Source organism: Bos grunniens, chromosome 2 (genome assembly GCF_055505025.1).
Source record: "Bos grunniens cultivar Pamir isolate PY7600 chromosome 2, Bosgru_T2T1.0, whole genome shotgun sequence".
NCBI classification, from domain to species: Eukaryota; Metazoa; Chordata; class Mammalia; order Artiodactyla; family Bovidae; genus Bos; species Bos grunniens.
In genome coordinates, this window is record NC_141166.1 from 43129585 (window position 1) to 43150713 (window position 21129).

The window sequence follows — 21129 nt, forward strand, 5'->3', positions numbered from 1 at the left end:
CAAGCGATGTGGCAAAAAAGAACCCCAGCAGGCATGGGAAGTACTGACCTCTGGACTATCCATTAAACTTTTTCTTCTTACTGTAAAATAGCAATTTCTTAATTCACTGAAACTTCCCCCAAAACATTTTTTCTCTTAACTGAACCTTGCTTCACTTGTGGCCCTCACAAATGGGAGCTGTGAATTCTCCCAGTTACCCTCCTAGTGTTCTTATTTCATAGGCTTCTTGTAAAGTGTGCAGAAAAGGTCCAACATGTCCTAAATGCTTGATTAATATTAGCTATTATTTTCATCTCTGGGCCTGGAGGATGTTCCAGCATTTTCCTGCTTCTACTACTTAGACAGCTACTTCCAGACTTTAAAGAACAAAACCAAAGAGAGAACAGACCGCCCCTCCATCTTCCCTGCAGACCTCTCCTGCCTCCAGGACTCCCAGGAACTCACACCTATTTCCCTAGGCTCTCCACCGCCTCTATAAAGCTACAGGCCACGCCCACAAAGTTACAGACAACACCCACCTCCCATTCACTTCCCTGTCTTGGAACTGCTCAGTACTGATTGTACTTCTCCCTCCTCAGCTCTCATTTACATTCTCCATGGCAGTGAACCCAGATTTCATGCTGCTATCAAATGACATGGACACCACTTCCTTCTCAGTGGCCTGTGGTACTTGAATGCATCAGCCATGATTTCCCTTAAGTCCCTGTATCACCCTCAGATTTATCTACAGCAATGAGCAGATCACCTAAGCTGATGCTCCATCCTCTGCCCCTCCCAGTCCTTCTTGTCATCAGTTCTCTCTCCTCTTGCTTTGCTTGGTTGTCCCCTGGTCTCAGACATCAATGCCACTCGAGTGTCTCCCAGGTTGCCTGGGGTGTTAACAGCTCCTCCAGCCTCTGTGGCCCAAACCCGTCAAATCCTGCTTTCTTTGCTTCCTCACCTCCCACGTGTTCTCTGACTCACTCCTCCATGTGGTGAGGACTTGCAAGGGCTGTGGACTCTGCCTGCTTGGATCCCCAGCAGTCTCTAGTTATCCAGGGGCCTTCCATGTTACTCAGCCCTCCAACCTGCTTTCTCCTTTGTCAAGTGGAGATAACTATCAAACCAGTGCTCTGCAACAACCCAGAGGTGTGGGACGGGGTGGGAGGTGGGAGGGAGGTTCCAGAGGGAGGGGACGTATGTACCCCTATAGCTGATTCATACTGATGTATGGCGGAAACCACCACAATACTGTAAAGCAATTATCTGCCAATAAAAAATAAATCTGAAAAAAAGGAAAAGACATCACAGGATTAGAAAAAGTTAAATGAGATAATATATGCTTAAGTGCTTGCAATAGCCTCCAGCACAAAGAAAACGCTCAATAAGCATCTGCTCTAACCTCTGGGTTTTACCTCAGGGAAGTTTTTTTTTTTTTTAATTTTTAAAATTAATTTATTTTAATTGTAGGATAATTACCTTATAATATTGTGATGGTTTCTGCCATACATCAACATGAATCGGCCATAGGAATATGTGTTCTCCCCATCCTGAAATCCCCTCACACCTCCCTCCCCACCCTACTCCTCTATGCTGTCCCAGAGCACTGGCTTTGGGTGCCCTGCTTCACGCATCAAGCTCGCACTGGTCATCTGTTTTACATATGCATATGTTTCAGTGCTATTCTCTCAAATCATCCCAGGCTCTCCTTTTCCCACTGAGTCCAAAAGTCTGTTCATTATGTCTGTGTCTCCTTTGTTGTCCTGCATGTAGGATGGTCAGAATCATGTTTATAAATTCCATATATATGTGTTTGTATACAGTATTTGTCTTTCTCTTTGTGACTTACTTCACTGTTTAAGTATAAAGGCTCTAGGTTCATCCACCTCATTAGAACTGACTCAAATGCATTCCTTTTTTATAGCTGAGTAGTATTCCATTGTGCATATGTACAACTTCCTTATATAGACTCCCCTAGCAAAGATCACAGGCTTCCCTGATGGCTCAGTCGGTAAAGAATCCACCTGAAATGTGGGAGACCTGGGTTTGATCCCTGGGATGGGAAGATCCCCTGGATGAGGGCATGGCAACCCACTCCAATATTCTTGCCTGGGGAATCCCCATGGATTCTCCAGACAGAGGAGCCTGGCGGGCTACAGTCCATGGGGTCGCAAAGAGTCGGACACGACTGAGCAACTAAGCACACAGCACAGCAAAGATCACAGAGGACTCCTGTGGTACATTTTCAGACCTTACCCTGTGAAATCAGCACTCTAAGCTTTGTCAAAGTCTCTCACTGCTCACAGAGAAAGTTCTCTTGTCATGCCTATATTTCTGTCTTTTCCTCCTTACTGTTCACAAGGTCTTCTTTTTCCCCAGCTCCCTTTCAAACCAGAACCTAAAACAAGATATCTCCACCAGTGTGTCTAGATGCTCCACAAACTCTAGTACAAAAATTCATTATCTTTCTCTCTAAGCCCTTTCCCCTCCTCCTTTGTAGTCTACCACAGCACATTTGGGGCTTCCCTTGTGGCTCAGCTGGTAAAGAATCTGCCTGCAATGCGGGAGACCTGGGTTCGATCCCTGGGTTGGGAAGATCCTCTGGAGAAGGGAAAGGCTACCCACTCCAGGATTCTGGCCTGGAGAATTCCACGGACTGTATAGTCCATGGGGTTGCAAAGAGTTGGACACAACTGAGCGACTTTCACTTTCACAGCACATCCCCAATTTCCTGTATTACAAACATAGAAATTTCTTCTCAGTTCCCTCTCTTTGCCAGTGCCTTTTAGGTTTTCCATCAGTCTCCTGCTAACTAGATGTCTTGCCACAACTCTCTTCTGTTTTAGTCCATTCACCACATAGCCCTCAGAGAATTCATGCTAAGAATATTTATAAATGTGTAGGAGTATTGAAGTCTTGATCAAAATTCTCCGTTCACTCCATACTGTCTTTGAAATCAAGTTCAAACCCTTGACCTTGACACAGAAGGCTCTTCTCAGCCTTTCTTCAACTCACTTCTTTAGCCTTATTTTGTATTACTCTCTCAAGAAATAAATGAATGAATGAGTAAATGAATAAATGAGGTTTTCATCTCTAAGGTCACTTGAAATCAGGAATATATCTCAATTATCTGTGTCTCTTACATTGTACCGGGTTGGCCAAAAAGTTCATTTGGGTTTTGCATAGCATTCTATGGAAAAACCCAAATGAAATTTTTGGCCAACCCAATATCCCACAGTGCTTTGCCCACTCTGAGTGTTAAATAATAATTTCTAATAAATACATACAAGAAGTTTCATTTTGAGGAAAATACGATTCAGCAGAGTTGGATAAGACAAATACTAGGGTGAAACTTAATACCAAAACTGATTATAAGTACAAGAAAACTAAGAGAGGAGGAAAATTGAAAATTCTGTTTGGCCATGTAAAGGTATTCCTAATTATATTATGGGATTGCCTATGTCAACATTTACTATTCATGTCTAATTACCAGAAGGAGCCATTACATTTTTGCATATAATTAAATGTATTACGTTAATTTAATATTTTACTCCCTTATAAAATAACCTATTTATCATTTATGCTCAGTCTTCTTTGTGTTTTGTGCTCATGCCTGGTGATCTACCCAACCTTTGAAGAGTTAGAAGAAATTCTTCCCTAAAATTTTCATGGTCTGATTCTTTTTACTTTTATACTTTTAATCTATTTCTTTGCACAAACTAAACACTGTCATAGTAAAGGACACTAATTAAATTCTGTTGCTACCACTTGATGGAGTATTACACAGCCATTTAAAAATGATGGATATGAGAACTATAGCAGTGTGTAAACTTGGCTATGATCAGATCAGTCGCTCAGTCGTGTCCGACTCTTTGCGACCCCATGAATCGCAGCACGCCAGGCCTCCCTGTCCATCACCAACTCCTGGACTTCACTCAGACTCACGTCCATCGAGTCAGTGATGCCATCCAGCCATCTCAGCCTCTGTCGTCCCCTTCTCCTCTTGCCCCCAGTCCCTCCCAGCATCAGCATGAAATAAAGGCAGAAAACAAATTTACACGCAAAATAAGGCAATATATAGGATAAAAAGCTAAAAAATAGTTAAGGTGGTATTGTTATAGGAATGGATTATGGGGAAGTGGGTATCTTCTATTTTATTTTCCCCCAGTTTTCTGTAATGTGGTTATTAATTTCAAAAGGAAAAAAAAACCTGAAACTGTCTTCTTACTCTTTTCCCACTAAACCTCTCTTTAGCTTCCTGGCCTTCACATTTCACATTTTCCCCAACATTAAGACTCTCATAGGATATATTTTCTGACCCCTGAAGTAGCCACTAGTCACATATGGTTACTGAGCACTGGAAATGTGCCTAGTCCAAATTGAGATGTGCTGTAAGCAAAAAATAAACAATACAGTTCAAGAACATGGTTTAAAAAAAATACAAAATACCTAATTGATAATTTTTCTATTAATTATATACTTGCTAGGGCTGTCATAGCAAAGTACCATAGACTAGAAGGCTTAAACAAGAGAAACTAATTTTCTCACAGTTCTGGAAGCTAAAAGTCTGAGATGAAGGCATCAGCAAGGGTGGGTTCTTCTGGGGCCTCTCTTATTGGCCTATAGATGACTATCATCTTCCTGTCATCATATGGTATCCCTGCTGTGTGTAGCTGTATTCCAGGTTCCTCTTCGTGTGAATACACAAGTCTTACAGGGTAAAGCTCCCTCAAATGGCCTCATTTGTAACCTAATGTCCTCTTTCAAGAGCCTGTATGCAAATATGGTCACAATCTGAGGTTCTGGGAGTTTGGGCTTCAACAAACATATTTTGTGGCTACAAAGGAACTGTAACGTATATCAAAATGATAATATTTTGGATATATTTGGCAAAGTATAACATTATTAAAATAATAGAAGACTCTCATAAAGATCACTATTAATGGTTATTCTGCCTCTTACCTGGACATGCTGAGTAAATATTAATTATGAGAAAAGTTTATAGAAGACAGAAGAAGAAAATAGAGCCTTGAAAACAGATCCCAAAATAGACTTGAAAATAAAGTTTAATACTACAAAAAAATGAAATGACTAAACATTACATCTTTTGAGCATGCACAAATAATAATCTCATTACATGATTCTATAAGAACTAAGGGATGGAACTAAGGGGAAGGCATTTAGCTAACACATTGATTGATAGAAGGCAACCTCAGTGGATAGCCATTGGGTTTAAACAGGATCACAATGATCAATCAGAATAATCATCAATGCTCTCAAGGCCTAGATATTAATTCTTCTTATAGCATAAAAGTATCCAGTATAACTGAGGGTTGGAAATATTGCCAAGGAGTTAAGACTTCTGCTTTATGCCTTTTTGATATTCCTTTACTTTTTTGTAATAAAACTTTAAAATTTTTGATTATTTAATTCATACTTGATTTTCCTTCCATTTGAAATGGCTTGGAAGATTGTACTGAATCTGTTTGAATTCTAATGGTTTCTCTCTTGCTTCTGGAAGAAACATGGGAAAGGCAATAGCAGAAACAGCAAAAAAGCACATCATAGTCTACTGCTCTGAAAAAAGTGTTCTAAGAGATATTTCTTTTCCATAAAACATTTCACAACTTAAAGAATCATCCTTCTGTTCCACAATGAACAGGTGTCTGCTGAGTACATCAGGATCAGAGTGATGAAGAGAGCAGGTTTTCTGATCAGATCTTTTCTTCCTTCTGAAATGGTGCAGGATGAAGATTTTGTTTTCATCTTCTGATTCCCCCTGGAGAATCAGATAAACATCTAGCACCTTGAATTCTATCCTAGTATCTAGAACTGATCACCTATGCCTGTTTATCACATAGGAGCTTGGTCCTTCTAACAAAGGATCTCACTCAGAAGGAAAAACAAAATTTTTTAAAATGAAGAAAATTATGTTATTTAAAAGACTATTAAATTTTATCCAGTATGGGTAAGAAACAGATTATAAGAGTCATTTAATAGATCAGACTATACAAAAAGGGAGGAAACTTTATAGGAACTCAAGTCTTTCCTCTTTTATTCTCACAGTCCTCATTTTCCAATTCCTTACCCTTTGGATTCATTTATATTTGAAAATAGGTCTTACAGTTAAATGACTGGGATGTGAATAGACGTTCCCTTCAAAAACATATACAGCTTTTCAGTAAATCTAAGAAAAAATTATTCAGGAATATTAAGTCATTAGGGAAATGCAAATCAAACCATCAGAAGACACCACTTCAAACCTACTAAAATGGCTATGGCAGAAAGACAGAAAATAACAAATGGTGAGGATGGGAAGAAATTAGAACTTTAATGGACTCTGAGTACAAATGTAAATAGGTGTAGTTATTTTGAAAAGCAGTTTTGTAGTTCTTCAAAACGTTAAACACAGAGTCACCACATGACCTAGTGATTCCACTCCTCAGGATATATCCAGAGAAAGGAAAATATATTCACACCAAAATTTGTACATGAATACCCATAGCAGCATTATTTGTAGTAGCCCAAAGTGGAAACAACCCAAGTGCCAATAAACTGAGGAATGGGTAAATAAAATGTGGTATTTATCCATACAATGAAATATTCAGTTCAGTTCAGTTCAGTCGCTCAGTCATGTTCGACTCTTTGCGACCCCATGAATCGCAGCATGCCAGGCCTCCCTGTCCATCACCAACTCCCAGAGTTCACCCAGACTCACATCAGCAATAAAAAGGAATGAAGTACTGATACCTGTTACAACTGTGATGAACCTTGAAAATGGTGCGTTAGGTGAAGGAAGCCAGTCACAAAAGACCATGCAGTGGATGATTCCCTCTACATGAAATACCCAGAACAGCAGATAGACAAAGACAGGAAATAGGTTAGCGGTTGCCCAACGCGGGGGAGGGGGCTAGAGGATAGCAGGATGGGGAATGACTGCTAACAGGTACAGGGTTCTTTTGAGGGTGATATAATATTCTAAAATTGATTATGGTGATGATTGCACAATTCTGTGAATATATTAAAAACCACTGAGCTGTACACTTTACATGAGTGAATTGAATGGCCTGTGACTCATGTCTTAATAGAACTGTTCTTCCCAAAATTAAATGACTGGGTTACTGTGAAGTTTAAGATTTTTAGAAGCTAAGATCTAAAGTGAAAAAACTGCAAAAAAAACTTTCAATATCGCTACTTCCTCCAGAGGCTAATCCTAGAGTATGTGAATATATACCTAAATCAAGCCCTGACTCTGATTTTCAAATTTCATGCCAAAACAGTAGCCAGTCAATAAACAACAAGGACTGTATCGCAACTACAAGTTGCTTTTGAGTTCTCCAGACCATAGCTCAAAACTCACAAGAATCTGTCCATCTACCATGTTTAGTGAATTCAACCACCAGAAAGAGTTGGCCCTATACATAGCAAGTTTCACTGTGTGTGGTTATTTATGCTTTATTATGTTAACATGTTAAATTTACAATGCCAAGGTGAAGGCTGAATTATTTGTGGCTTTGCTCCCTGTTAGATATTAAAACTGAATACTCATTTCTCTCTGGATACATTGATGTTTGCTAATAGAGAATTGCTAATAGAGTGATGGAAGAGAGTTTCATTTTTCTGAGATGATTTTCAATTATAAGAATAAAAATCACTAGAACATAGATCTATGATTAAGGATGTCAAGCACTTGATCTTGGTAAGATAAGGTGCCAACAGAAAAGCTAGGCAGTGCGATAAAAGTTAGGTGGGGGGACTTTAGCAATACCAAGTGCTCACAGCTGTTCATCCAGGGGTACCTGTGGTTGAAATGATGTAAGAAATAAGGACTGTAGACCACCCACAAGCTTGAAGCAACACATGACAACTCATACATGGATATAATTATTTTTAAGTAGATGGTTGCCATGCCAATGCAAACAATGGCTTATTACCCACTTCACCATTGATAGATTTCAGTAAGTAACCAAGATGACAGAATGCACTTAAAGTGCTCTTTTCCTCAAAGTTAAAAGTACTGCTGTTGTCTGTCAATATTTTCAGAAATTCTTAAGTAACAGCTTGAACTCAGTTTTCAAGATATAGGTTCCATGGCAATCCACTCCAGGACTATTGCCTAGAAAATCCCATGGACAGAGGAGCCTGGTAGGCTACAGCCCATGGGGTCGCAAAGAGTCGGACGCGACTGAGCGACTTCACTTTCACTACTCAACCCAAGAGCAATCCTTAGCAGCAGAAGCATCAAGAGAAGGACAGGATGAACTGAGTCTCCCTCTGGGCAGTTGGTGATTCCACAAGGTCGGTTATGAGCAGCAGGGAGTAACTCCTTGCTTCTCCTCCTACTCTTTTTCCTCCAGTTTGCAGTCATCCCTCCCTTCCTCAAAAACAGTGCTTATTGCTTATTATTCCATGCTGGTCTAGGATAAGTTCTTACCAAGTAGCAACACAATGAGAAAAATAAGTACAACTCCACTTCGGGAAAGTCTAACTCCATTTGCTTAATTTGAAGAATTCTCCCACATTCTATGATTATATCTTTTCTATTTTGTTAATACGTAAATGTGCTTTTCTTTATGAAACACTGATTATAGCAAATGGGGAGCTTTGTTTATGCTTTTACTTGACAAAATAAAAACTTGGTTGCCTTATAGTAACTTCTATTTTTATAACATTGATTAGCCCACAGAAAGTCTGGGAGCTACTCTTCTAGAAAACAACGTATAATTTTAATTTCACCACATCATTAAGACAACTAGAGAGCAAGATGAAAAATGACTAAGTGTCTTCCGTCTTTTTCTCCCTACAGACCTCTTCCTTGTTTGCAAGGTTTGCCATGCCACTCTGAAGGCACATCCTCAGGGTATTGAAGAAAAGATGTTCTTGGGAGCAGTCCAGCAGGAAGGACTCAAGGGACAAAGTCTCTAGGAGTTCCCATAAGCCAAGAGAAGTTAAGTCTATGGTATAACTTGCTGCTAATAACTAGAGCTCATTTATTGCCTGTTTATTTTAAAAGCATCTAATTTCTACAGGCATATCTCAGGGATATTGTAGGTCTGTTCTAGACCACCATGATAATGTAAATATTACAATAAAGTCATATCAATTTTTTGTTTTCCCAATATATATAAAAGTTGTTTGTACTGTACTCCAGTTTTTAAAGTATGCAATAGCATTATGTCTAAGAAACAATGTATATACCTTAATCTAAAAAATACTTTATTGCTAAAAAATGCTAACCATTATCAGGTAACTCAGGGTTGCCATAAACCTTCAATTTGTAAAAAACAAAACAAAACAAAAAACCACAGCATCTTGAATTGCAGTAAAGGAAAGCACAATAAAACACGGTATGCCTATATTTTATTCTATGCCATTTCATTAGGTAAGGAATTCAGTTCAGTTCAGTTGCTCAGCCATGTCCAACTCTTTGTGATCCCATGAATCACAGCACGCCAGGCCTCCCTGTCCATCACCAACTCCCGGAGTTCACTCAAACTCACATCCATTGAGTCGGTGATGCCATCCAGCCATCTCATCCTCTGTCGTCCCCTTCTCCTCCTGCCCTCAATAGGTAAGGAATTAGTGCCACAAAAAATTTTGCTTCTCAGCTAATACATTCCGGCCTCTGTCCAAGGTGCTAAGGATATAAAAGTTAAGCCCTTAAATAGCACAGTGCCCCACAAGGGAAGTCATGGACTTCCCTGGTGGCTCAGATGGTAAAGCGTCTGCCTACAATGCAGAAGACCTGGGTTCAATCCCTGGATTGGGAAGATCTCCTGGAGAAGGAAATGGCAACCCACTCCAGCATTCTTGCCTGGAAAATCCCATGAACAGAGGAGCCTGGTAGGCTACAGTCCATGGAGTCGCAAATAGTTGGATATGACTGAGTGACTTCACTTTCCACAAGGAGAAAGTTATACAAACAATTATCAATACACTGTGATCTGGAATAGAGGAAGGTAGGAGCACTGAGGTGTCACTGAGTACGCTGAAGAAGCCTTTATAGGGTGGAATGGAGGGCTTGACATGAGTCTTAAAAAAGGAGAATGATTTTTATTTCAACTCTGCTTTCAAGAGACAGTTTCAGACTGAAGAAATAGAATTTGCACCTGGAGAATAAATTGAAGATGTGATGAGATAAGAAGACAAGGATCAGATAATGAAAGTCACAGTCTATCTAAAGAATTTACATTTCACCCTGTACGTGAAGGTGAACTACGGTAGATGGTGACATGACCACTGGAATTGAGAAAGATCATTATTATTGTCAGCTGGAAGATGGAATAGAGAGGAAAGATGTTGGGTGTTGGTAGACCAGTTGGGCCCCTAGATGTGGGCAGGCCAAGCCCAGGTGAGATAAGTATATTGAGTTAGTAGAATAATGGTGGTTGGTAGTGGTGGCTAGATACCCAGCCTATGTAATATAGTAAGAACTGGATATGAATAAAATCTAAAGTCACAATTTGTCCATGCTAAATTTCTTCATAGGCAGTGCATGTTAATACTAACATATTTCACACTGCCAGTTGATAGCTACACACTTTCTAAACCATCTAATTTCTCTTGCAGCCACAGAAGAGAGGGCAAGCGCTTGAGTAGGTAAAGCTGTGACTACATTTGAAATATGCAACAGAGTCCCATCAAACTTAACAACACAAGAACTTATGTTTTAGAATGTTTTGCCAGGAGAAAGAACTGAAGTATGGGCTATGGAGCACACTAACTTCTGATTCATTCCCTGAGTCCGGAGGAAGACAAGTGATAAAGGAGAGTTATGAGAGCTCTTCGACATTATGGGATGTTTTGTTGTAGTTGTTTTTATTCACCCAAGCTTCCTGCATTGAGAATGACACACAATTTGCATGACAAGTAGACACAGCAAGCCTTAGAGTCAAATGTTCCATAAGTACTTTAGAAATATGAGAGGTAATTAAAGGTAAGACCATAGTGATTATGTCAGCTTTGTAACTGAAGTGTGTGATGGTCTATTTTTTAGATTTGGATTGATTTTATCTTCTAAATTTTTAACCTGATAATAAGAGATATCCATATATGCTACAGAAACTTTGAAAGACTAAAAAAAGAAAAAAGTTTAAAGTAAAAGCATAAAAGCCCTTATTATTTTATAACTAATATTCCACTAATACTAGCGTATTTCATTTCCAGAATTCCATTTTCTTGTATAAAGACATTTGAAATCATGCTACGGATACAGTTTTTTTTTTAAATACTTATTTTTCCATATAAAGCATTTCTCAGGTAAGCAAATATTCCTGAAATTAAAAAATTTTACCAGCTCAACAATATTTGGACATACCACATCAGCTCCACATCATTTGGATATATCAAATTATTGTAACAAATCCCCTCATGTTGGATAATTACGTTGTTTCCAGTATTTTACTAATATAAATACCTTAATGACAGTCCTTATTTATAAATCACTTTGCCAAACTATAATAATTCAGTTGTGAAAGTTTTAATATTAAAGTAACAAAAGGAATAAAAAAGAAAAGGATGAACTGACAACTATGTAAACTCAAACACTCTGTACATAAAGAAAATAAACCCAGAAAAATAGCAACGAACTGGGAGAAATGCTGAACTTCTGGTGAAACTTTTAGGCAGGTCTCAGGACAAACCCACTTAAATGGTAATTGTGAAGTTGGTTATTTGGAGGGTCAAGATGGTTTTTGCCACTGCAATGTTTACTGATTGGCCAATTACTAATATTCCAAGTCCCCTTGTTTATCATAGGGCTAGAACACACCTTAAAAGCTAATCTAATCCTTTGAGAGGCTTTTAGGGCTGCCTGCTCTAAGCCATCTCAGACAGATGGAATCTACATTGTTTTTAAAGGTCTCTAGATAAGATTCCATAACCTCTCTTGATAACCATTCCAAGCTTTAAGAGTTGTATTGTCAGGAAATTCTCTCTTTTATCTAGCTTAAATCCCCTATGCTTTAGTTTAAATCTGTTTCCTCCCACTCCTCTCTCATTTACAGAGGAATGGAAATCATCTGATTACCACTGTTTACAGAGAAACTCATCACATAAACACCACTAGCAGAGGATTATTATATTTTTTCTTAGCTTTCTCTTCTCTCCACTATGTAACCCTGGTGTCTTCATCTTTGAAGACTGCAGGTCCTAACTGATTTACAAATCACTGAATCATCCTCACGGCACTCTTTTCAAATGTCTCCAAATTTTATGAGTTTTACACAGCTCAAATCATTCATGAAGATACAAGGCACTAAAAGTAGATATCAGTAAAGGTTTTAGAGGCAGTGAGATCATTTTTCTAAAAGCCACTGCTTTCACTGAGGAGTTTGAGGAGAGCTCAGACTTCCTGGTAGACAAAGATATTGGGGGATGCTCACAATAAAGAAGAGGATGGCTATGTGGAACCACAGGTTCTGTCGTTACAGCTTCTCAGACTGAATGTGGTGGTTCAGCTTCCAGACCCTTAGGGATCGTGAGAGCAACTAAAAGCTAGACCCGGTTATTGCTGGTTGATTACAGTACAACCAGTCATTAGCAAGGAAACCACAGGGCCCCAGGGCCACCTCAAATGTCCCGAGGTGAACAGACAAAATTTCAAGAAGATGTGGAATCCATATGGTTAGTGACTCAGTGTTAGATCTCCAGGTTGTCTCTGTCCACTCAGGATCACAGTTTATAAAAGAAAAACTGTGAATTTAGCATTGAAAGGAAACAGATTTGAGTGTCATCTGTATGCTGACAGGCTGCACGATAAGATAAAGAACTAACCTGGAAGCCAACAGAGCTGTGTTCTGGCATTAGCTCCGCCTCTCAGGCATGCTGTGACATTTCTATTCCTCTGGGTCCCCACGTGTAAAAGGCAGGGAATCACAGGATCTTTTAAACTCTTCAGAAAAAGACACTTCATAAATATAAGCTGCGGTAATAACCACTGATAGAACAAAACATTAGGGTGTCATCATATACAAGTAGGGAATCCTTCACCGCTGCCTATTTAAGCACTGCACAGCAAATTCAAGAGTTGAGTCAACACTTGATTATTAGCCTATGGGGATTATTCAGGAAAAATTTAAAATTCTAATTCCTCTGACCCCAAAATATGAGTTCTTTCTCCTTTCCATCACTATATGGGTGCTTGTGGAATTTAAAACTAATTTCAATACTTCCAGAGTTGAATATCATGAGGAAAGGAAAAACAGGAATTTAAATGAATTCTGCAGAGTTCCAGGTGAATAAAGATAGAGAGACAGACAGACAGACAGGACAGAGGCAGAGATAATCTCTTGCTTTACTTGTTGGAGTGACGGTGTCACTGACTCCTTCCCACCGTGTCCTGGCCACTCGGTGCACTCACTTTCCCTCCGTGCTGTGCTGTGCTTAGTTGCTCAATTGTGTCCACTTTTCCTCTACCTCTTTCCAAATCCTATTTTCAAATACTACTGAATTAGCACCCCGTGATGACTATGTGTGGTAATAGAGCAAAATGTCACTTTTCTTCAACAGAGTTTATTAATTTATTCACCCAAAGACTATCTTAAATACATCAGTGTGAATAATAAGAGGAAAATAACAAATGACACAAGTAACAACACACTACGCTTGGAATGTCTTTCCTTCTGGAAAGATAAATGCTCCTCGTTGTCTCTAAGACGCCTGGGCACAAGTCCCTAAAGAAGATACATTTAATGAAAGCCAACTATCATTAAGTTTTTTTTTTTTTTTCAAATGATATTAGTTTTGCTTTTCCCTTTTCTCTAGATTAAAAAGAAAAAGTTTTTGAGCAGACATAGCCCTGATGTGATACCTGGAGGGCAGCAAGAAGGGAAAGTGAGCATGTTATCTACAAAATAGTCTGATGCTACGTGGCGAAGAACGTCTTGATCTGCTAGGCTATAGCAGACTTTCTATGAGAGGTCTCGGAGTGAAAAAGATTTAAAAACAACCAATAGAGTCAGCAGCATGCCACGCTTCTTGGGAAATGAGTATGTGAGTAGGTATTATAATTAAACTAACTGTAGACCTCCGTCAATGCAGCCACGGCCACTTGACATTCTTACCTAGCCAATAAGTGTCTTCGTTCCCAGAGCCCATGTTAAGTGTTGAGGGAATTTGTGGCCCCTCTTGAGGCATCCATATGCTTCATTTAAGCGTACTCCAGTTGACAATAAAAATCACACTCTGCCTTGTAATACGATATTCAAGAGTTGCAAACAAAATGAGGCTTTGCTTTGGAGAGGGCTAATGCCTTGAGCTGCCTCCACACAAATAAAAGATGGAGAGGATTAAAGTCTGGGAGATTACCAGCTTGGTCCAAGCCTGTTTGACAGGTTGGAACCTGAGAATTTGACTGCATCAAAATGCAAAACAAATGCTGTTTGTCACCTGTAACGAGGACTCAGATGTAATAATTTCGAGGCTTCAATAATAGGGGACAAAGAAAACAGTACTCTGGGGAATGTCAGGTCTCTTATTTACGTCATGGCTAACAAAAAAGAGAAGTGAGACGGGGAGATCCTGAAAATGAATGGTTCTTGAGGAAGTTCATGCAGGAAATCGCTAACCCGTGGGGCTTTACAATCATGAAGCTTGGTCTGAAGTTCAGTTTATTTAGCTCTGAATGCCTACGAGTGCCTTAACTCCTGAAAGTCAATGAACAAATGCAAAATACTCTTCCTTGTTCTGTTTTTTTTTTTTTTTTGGCAATGGTTGATGTACTTGAAGATTTTTAAGAATTCCATATTTCTACTCCATTTTAGAACTGACAGAGGCATTTGACTCCCAGGAAGGGTGTCTAGGCTGTGTGCACAAGATGGGCTGGGAGACAGGAGGGAGAGAGGCTCCAGAAAAGAGGCAGATTTTGCTTCTCTGTCTTTGCTTGTTTTTCTAAAGCTGAAATCTAATTTCTGTGCCTTTATACCCTCTGCTTTGCTTTCTTTTGCCAAGAGACACTAAGAACTGACTATGTATACAGCATCACACTAAATGCTTTCCACGTCTTACTTCCTTTAATTGACCTAATTGACCCTTTCCTACCATTTTTACATTGGTAGATCCTGGTAGTTAACGATACCAGTCTGGAAAAAGCCATGAAATTTGCTGGTGAGGCCCCTTTTCTCACCAACGCTCACAGTCCTACTGCCTGGCTTCCCATCAAGGCATCCCACTGTGGTGGCCCTGCTGGGGCAGGTCTGTGCTCCGGAAGTTCCGTGATGCCCTGACTTGTGTTAAATCTTTCCTGATTCCTGGTCCCTGAGTTCTCAGCTGAGCTTGAGGTGATCTCACAGCCTAAAGGAAAGTTACTTGTCAGCTGTGGCCGACAGCTCCTTGTATTCAACTGGCAGTGAACACAGCACTGAAACAGCAGTTTTCAGGACCCAGTGAGGGGAGATTGCCCCCAGGGAATGTGAAGAACCACAGCGTTGGCAAGGGTTAGAGACTCTCCCAGTGTCAGTAGTTGGTGGAAGTCGACCTACTTCCTCCACATGTATCTACGAGGAAGGTTGTTTTAGACCTTTCTAGCACTGTCATGTATGTGGTCTTGCAGCGCTTGGGAATCACAGCATTTCTTGAGAGAAGAGCTCCATCACCAGGAATCTAGTGTAGAGGCACAGTGGAGGGGCAGAAGGCAGGACTGGCTTCTCGTTTTCCTGCTCTGCTACCTTAGGCAGGCCACTTATTCCCCTTTATCCTCCATCCACCCAATGTCAAATACAATAACAATTCATTTTTGAATGTATGTTGCATAAACTAGCTAGTGTGAGCTAAAGAAGGTGACCACTTTGACAAGTTAAAAGTATGTAAGTGTAAGCTACTGATATGATTAAACTTACAGACCCTGGTTGTGTCTAAATAGACTACTTAAGAGACTATTAATCTCCAAATTCAGATGGTATGGAAAATTAACAAACAGGGGGCTAGGGCTTTTTCATTCATGACCCGGTTTGTCAAGATGCCCTCTGAGCACAAATTCTGTGCTCTGCCTACTCCATTACTGCTTGCTTACCTGAGTTACAGCATGACTTATTACAGTTACAGTTATGACTGATTGAGATGAGACATATAATGTTATTTAACCATAAATTTGTTACAGAACCTATTGAACATGAAGTCAAAGTAAGTTATGATTGAACAACAGAAATAAATAGCTATAAGTACAATGGCAATGTGAAAATCAAAATAAAGCAGGCTATTACTTTGTTCTGACATTAATTGTATAATAATACCTATATTTAATGCTGTGACTCAATTTTGTGTGTCAGGTCAGAAAAACAATTGATATAAAATACCTGAATCAGCAGGGACTGCTTCTTATTGTCACTAGCTTCCTCTGAGAAGAATCTTTGGAAATAAATTTTGATGCTGTACAAATGCCCAGGGTCATAGGTTAGCCAATGGCTGCCAGTAACAAATGGGTTTAAATGGATTCAAAGAAAGGTTTAGCTGTTTGAACCTAAAAAAGAAATATATTACTCTAAAGATCACAACTCTTTGTCCCTCCAAGATACTAAAGTGCCACCAGATGGGTACTAATTAAAAATAGAGAAAGATTGGTTCAAGGCCTGGGGAGGGAGCATTGGTAAGATAGGGGTTAGGAAGATGAATTAGGGTGGAAGCAACTAAAAGGCATGAGCAAGAATGTGTTTGGGAAGTTTGTTGGCCAGAGCGGACCTTAAAGGAGAGAGTGAAAAGTAACCAGATAAAACACCCCTTGGCCACAATGTATGACATGGAAAGAATTGAAATGGGCAACAGGTTATCTCCTGAACTTGAGAAAAGCCTTGTCTTCCTGGTACAATCCACCCACATGGATGAGATTAGCTACTTGAAGATACTACCTTATGATGAGACATGGCTAAATCTAATCAAGGTGTGTGTGTAGCTGGAATGTAGGAGGTTGGCTAAGGCTTAATCAATGGTGTTGATAAACCTGAGGTTGAATGTGTGAGAAATAACATGACTGCTGAACTGTATGCAAGAGCAGGGACAGAGAGAGGAGCGGGCAAGGAAGACTGTATCAGCATGTCCTCATCACTGTCCAGAGGAAGGGCTGGTCTGGTGACTCTACAGTTTTATGCCCTGCTTGGCAGGTAAATATATCTTCACCATGGAACATTATATTTTATAGTACGTATATGTCTCTGACTATATTAGATCTTCCACCTACCACCTACTCAACATTCAGAAAACTAAGATCATGGCATCTGGTCCCATCACTTCATGGCAAATAGGTGGGGAAATACTGGAAACAGTGACATATTTTATTTTCTTGGGCTCCAAAATCACTGCAGATGGTGACTGCAGCCATGAAATTAAAAGGCACTTGTTCCTTGGAAGAAAAGCTATGACCAACCTAGACAGCACATTAAACAGCAGAGACATTACTTTAAAAACAAAGGTCTGTCTAGTCAAAGCTATGGTTTTTCAGTAGTCATGTATGGATGTGAGAGTTGGACTATAAAGAAAGCTGAGCCACCAAAAAACTGATGCTTTTGTACTGTGGTGTTGGAGAAGACTCTTGAGAGTCCCTTGGACTGCAAGGAGATCCAACCAGTCCATCCTAAAGGAGATAAGTCCTGAATATTCATTGGAAGGACTGATGCTGAAACTCCAATACCTTGGCCAGCTGATGTGAAGAACTGACTCATATGAAAAGACCCTGATGCTTGGAAAGATCAAAGGCAGGAGGAGAAGGGGATGACAAAGGATGAGATGGTTGGATGGCATCACCGACCTGATGGACATGAGTTTGAGTAAGCTCCGGGAATTGGTGATGGACAGGGAAGCCTGGCGTGCTGCAGTCCATGGGGTTACAGAGTCAGATACAACTGAGCAACTGAACTGAACTGAACAACTATAAAATTAAGGATTTCTGTTTTAAGAGCTATGCCACTAATAAATTCAATAAAAATTATGAATTGATAAGAAAAATGAAAACCCAAAAGAATAAATGAGACGTCTAACAAAAAATTGGACAAAGGATATTAACAAAGAAATCACCAAATAAGAAGCCCTATGAGTTAAGAAGAATATAAAACAATACCCATATTCACAAGCAATGAAAGCCATATTTAAATACAATGAAATATAACTTAATATGCATTAGAATGACAAAAATTAGAAAGGTGTATAATATCAAATATAGGTGAAGACCTTGGGAGATAAAAACATAATATGTATCAATACTGTGATTTGGGAATACAACCTGGCAACATTTAGTAAAGAAAGGGTGCATTATTCTGTGACTCTCATGCTTCTGAGCCAAAGAAATTCCCTCAGATCCATTAGGGGATATGTAAAAGGATGTTTTGACTATGCCAAAGCCTTTGACTGTGTGGATCACAATAAATTGTGGGAAATTCTGAAAGAGATGGGAATACAGACCACCTGACCTGCCTCTTGAGAAACCTATATGCAGGTCAGGAAGCAACAGTTAGAATTGGACATGGAACAACAGACTGGTTCCAAATAGGAAAAGGAGTACATAGAGGCTGTATATATTGTTACCCTGCTTATTTAACTTCTATGCAGAGTACATCATGAGAAATGCTGGGCTGGAAGAAGCACAAGCTGGAATCAAGATTGCCGGGAGAAATATCAATAACCTCAGATATGCAGATGACACCACCCTTATGGCAGAAAGTGAAGAGGAACTAAAAAGCCTCTTGATGAGAGTGAAAAAGGAGAGTGAAAAAGTTGGCTTAAAGCCCAACATTCAGAAAACAAAGATCATGGCATGTGGTCCCATCACTTCATGGCAAATAGATGGGGAAACAGTGGAAACAGTGTCAGACTTTATTTTTTTGGGCTCCAAAATCACGACAGATGGTGACTGCAGCCATGAAATTAAAAGACACTTACTCCTTGGAAGAAAAGTTATGAGCAACCTAGATAGCATATTCAAAAGCAGAGACATTACTTTGCCAACAAAGGTTCGTCTAGTCAAGGCTATGGTTTTTTCCAGTAGTCATGTATGGATGTGAGAGCTGGACTATAAAGAAAGCTGAGCGCCAAAAAATTGATGCTTTTGTACTGTGGTGTTGGAGAAGACTTTTGAGAGTCCCTTGGACTGCAAGGAGATCCAACCAGTCCATTCTGAAGGAGATCAGACCTGGGTGTTCTTTGGAAGGGATGATGCTAAAGCTGAAACTCCAGTACTTTGGTCACCTCATGCAAAGAGTTGACTCACTGGAAAAGACTCTGATGCTGGGAGGGATTGTGGGCAGGAGGAGAGGGGGTTGACAGAGGATAAGATGGCTGGATGGCATCACTGACTCGATGGACGTGAGTTTCAGTGAACTCCGGGAGTTGGTGATGGACAGGGAGGCCTGGCATACTGCAATTCATGGGGTCGCAAAGACTCAGACATGACTGAGCAACTGAACTGAACTGAACTGATAAGGATGTTTCTTAACATTTTTGTGTGGCAAAGGGGGTTGGAAGCACCAGGGAATATAGAAGTAAAATACAGTATGTACATACTCTAAAATATAATTAAAGGAAAAGATTGATATAGAATTATGTGGAATAGACTTTAAAAACAATGCTGAGTGGAAAAGAAGAAAGCATGATATTTAGAACAAAATATCATATATATGAATTTAAAATAGCTATACAAAAACTTTAATTATTTATGAATACATACCACATACTTTATAGTGAGAATATGTGGTGGAAAAAGGAAAACGGGCACCGATTAGGGGTAAAAGAAGGCTACGGAAACTCAACAAGGAATGAGTTGTCTGTGGACAAACGATGATAGAGCTATAAACAAGGACTGTTGTTCACTCAACTCTTCGCACTCTGTCCAAAAGGAACCAAACCAAACTCAAGTGTTATGATTCTAATGGAAATGCATTACAGACAACCTAGCCAGCCAGAGGACAAGCATAATATTTCACTTCTGTATGTTATATCTTATCATGGAGGTAAGATATAGTGGTGTTTTGAGAAACACAAGTTATCTTCAAAAGTTGTACTCTCTTAAAAGCAGAACAACAGATGAATTATTAATTTGTTGACAATTTAATTTTTCAGATACGGGAGGGGTTAATGACAGAAGCTATTACTCTGGACCAATAAAGCAAAGTTATAGTGATGGAAAACTTGAAAGAAAGTGCTACTTGGTTTTCATTAAGAGTCAGGGAAAGAAATGTGAGGAAGAATCACTCTCAAACATTTAAACTTTCCAATCACCATATTCCCAGGAGCTGCCCCCAGAATTTCTGATTCCACAGGCCTAGGGAGGACCCAGAAAATTTTGCAGTTTTAAAGCAAACTATGTCACAGACCACACTTCTCAAGACTTTGGGGACACACATTTCTGAAAGATCAGAAGAAAGAATGATACAGTCCCATGACCAGAGTCTAAGGAAAGAAGATGACTTAATGGAGAAGAGAGGTATTCAACAATAAAATGTTGACAACAGAATTGAAAATTACACAGATGAATAAAGATGCAGCAGAGGAACTGGGCATGTAAAGAATAGCATGTGGCTGACGGAACAGGAATGCAACAAAAAAGAAGGGGGAAAAAAAAAGCACAATCAAAAACTAAAGATCAGGTAAGAATCGTGTCAGGAGGGGTTAAATCTGAGAATGAGCTCAAGTCTGAGAAAAATGCAGAGGATAATAAAAGGAATTGTTAACGTATGTTTAGAGTGAATGCAAGGAATGATTCACATCCCCCTTGGGGCTGATATTATAGTATTAGCAGATGATAGGAAGAGCGAACAAGAGACTGTTAGCATTCTGTTTGCTCCTACCTTCCTTATCAGTGAGAAGGATCTTCCAACCAAGCCACAAAACAACAGATTAGAAGGAACTGAAGCCTGAGAGAGGTGATAAAACCAAAAAAGAGCATCACGTTGTTTTATATGTGTTCATATTTATAGGCCTAAATGAATCTCATCCAAGTTCATGGAAGGAACTCACAGACGTGACTGGAGAACTTCTGTGGTGTTCTTGCAGCAAACCTGGAAACTGCAGGGGTGCAGGAGAGCAGGTCCAGGCAAACAACCTGGCTTTAAAAGGCGGGTAGAGGGAGATACACATATTGAAGACAGCAGAATATTGACTTTCAAGTTGTTGGATAAATAACCAAAGAGATGTTTTGTAGAAACTCAAGAAAAAAATAATGAGAATGGG

The 21129-nt window shown here is 39.6% G+C and overlaps 1 protein-coding gene across 13 annotated transcripts in view; it reads right to left on the reverse strand.

Moving 5' to 3' along the window:
* The window catches only part of PARD3B (par-3 family cell polarity regulator beta), a 1159019-nt gene that overhangs the window by 257385 nt on the left and 880505 nt on the right, over positions 1 to 21129 (reverse strand). Inside the window, exon 19 of one of the 13 annotated variants that reach the window (XM_086344523.1) lies at positions 1 to 21129. This exon is cut by the window's left edge and continues 26307 nt beyond it; it is cut by the window's right edge and continues 50962 nt beyond it. The exons of the other annotated variants lie outside the window; for them this stretch is intronic. The gene's annotated coding sequence lies outside the window, so the exon portion shown is untranslated. 13 annotated transcript variants of the gene reach the window in all.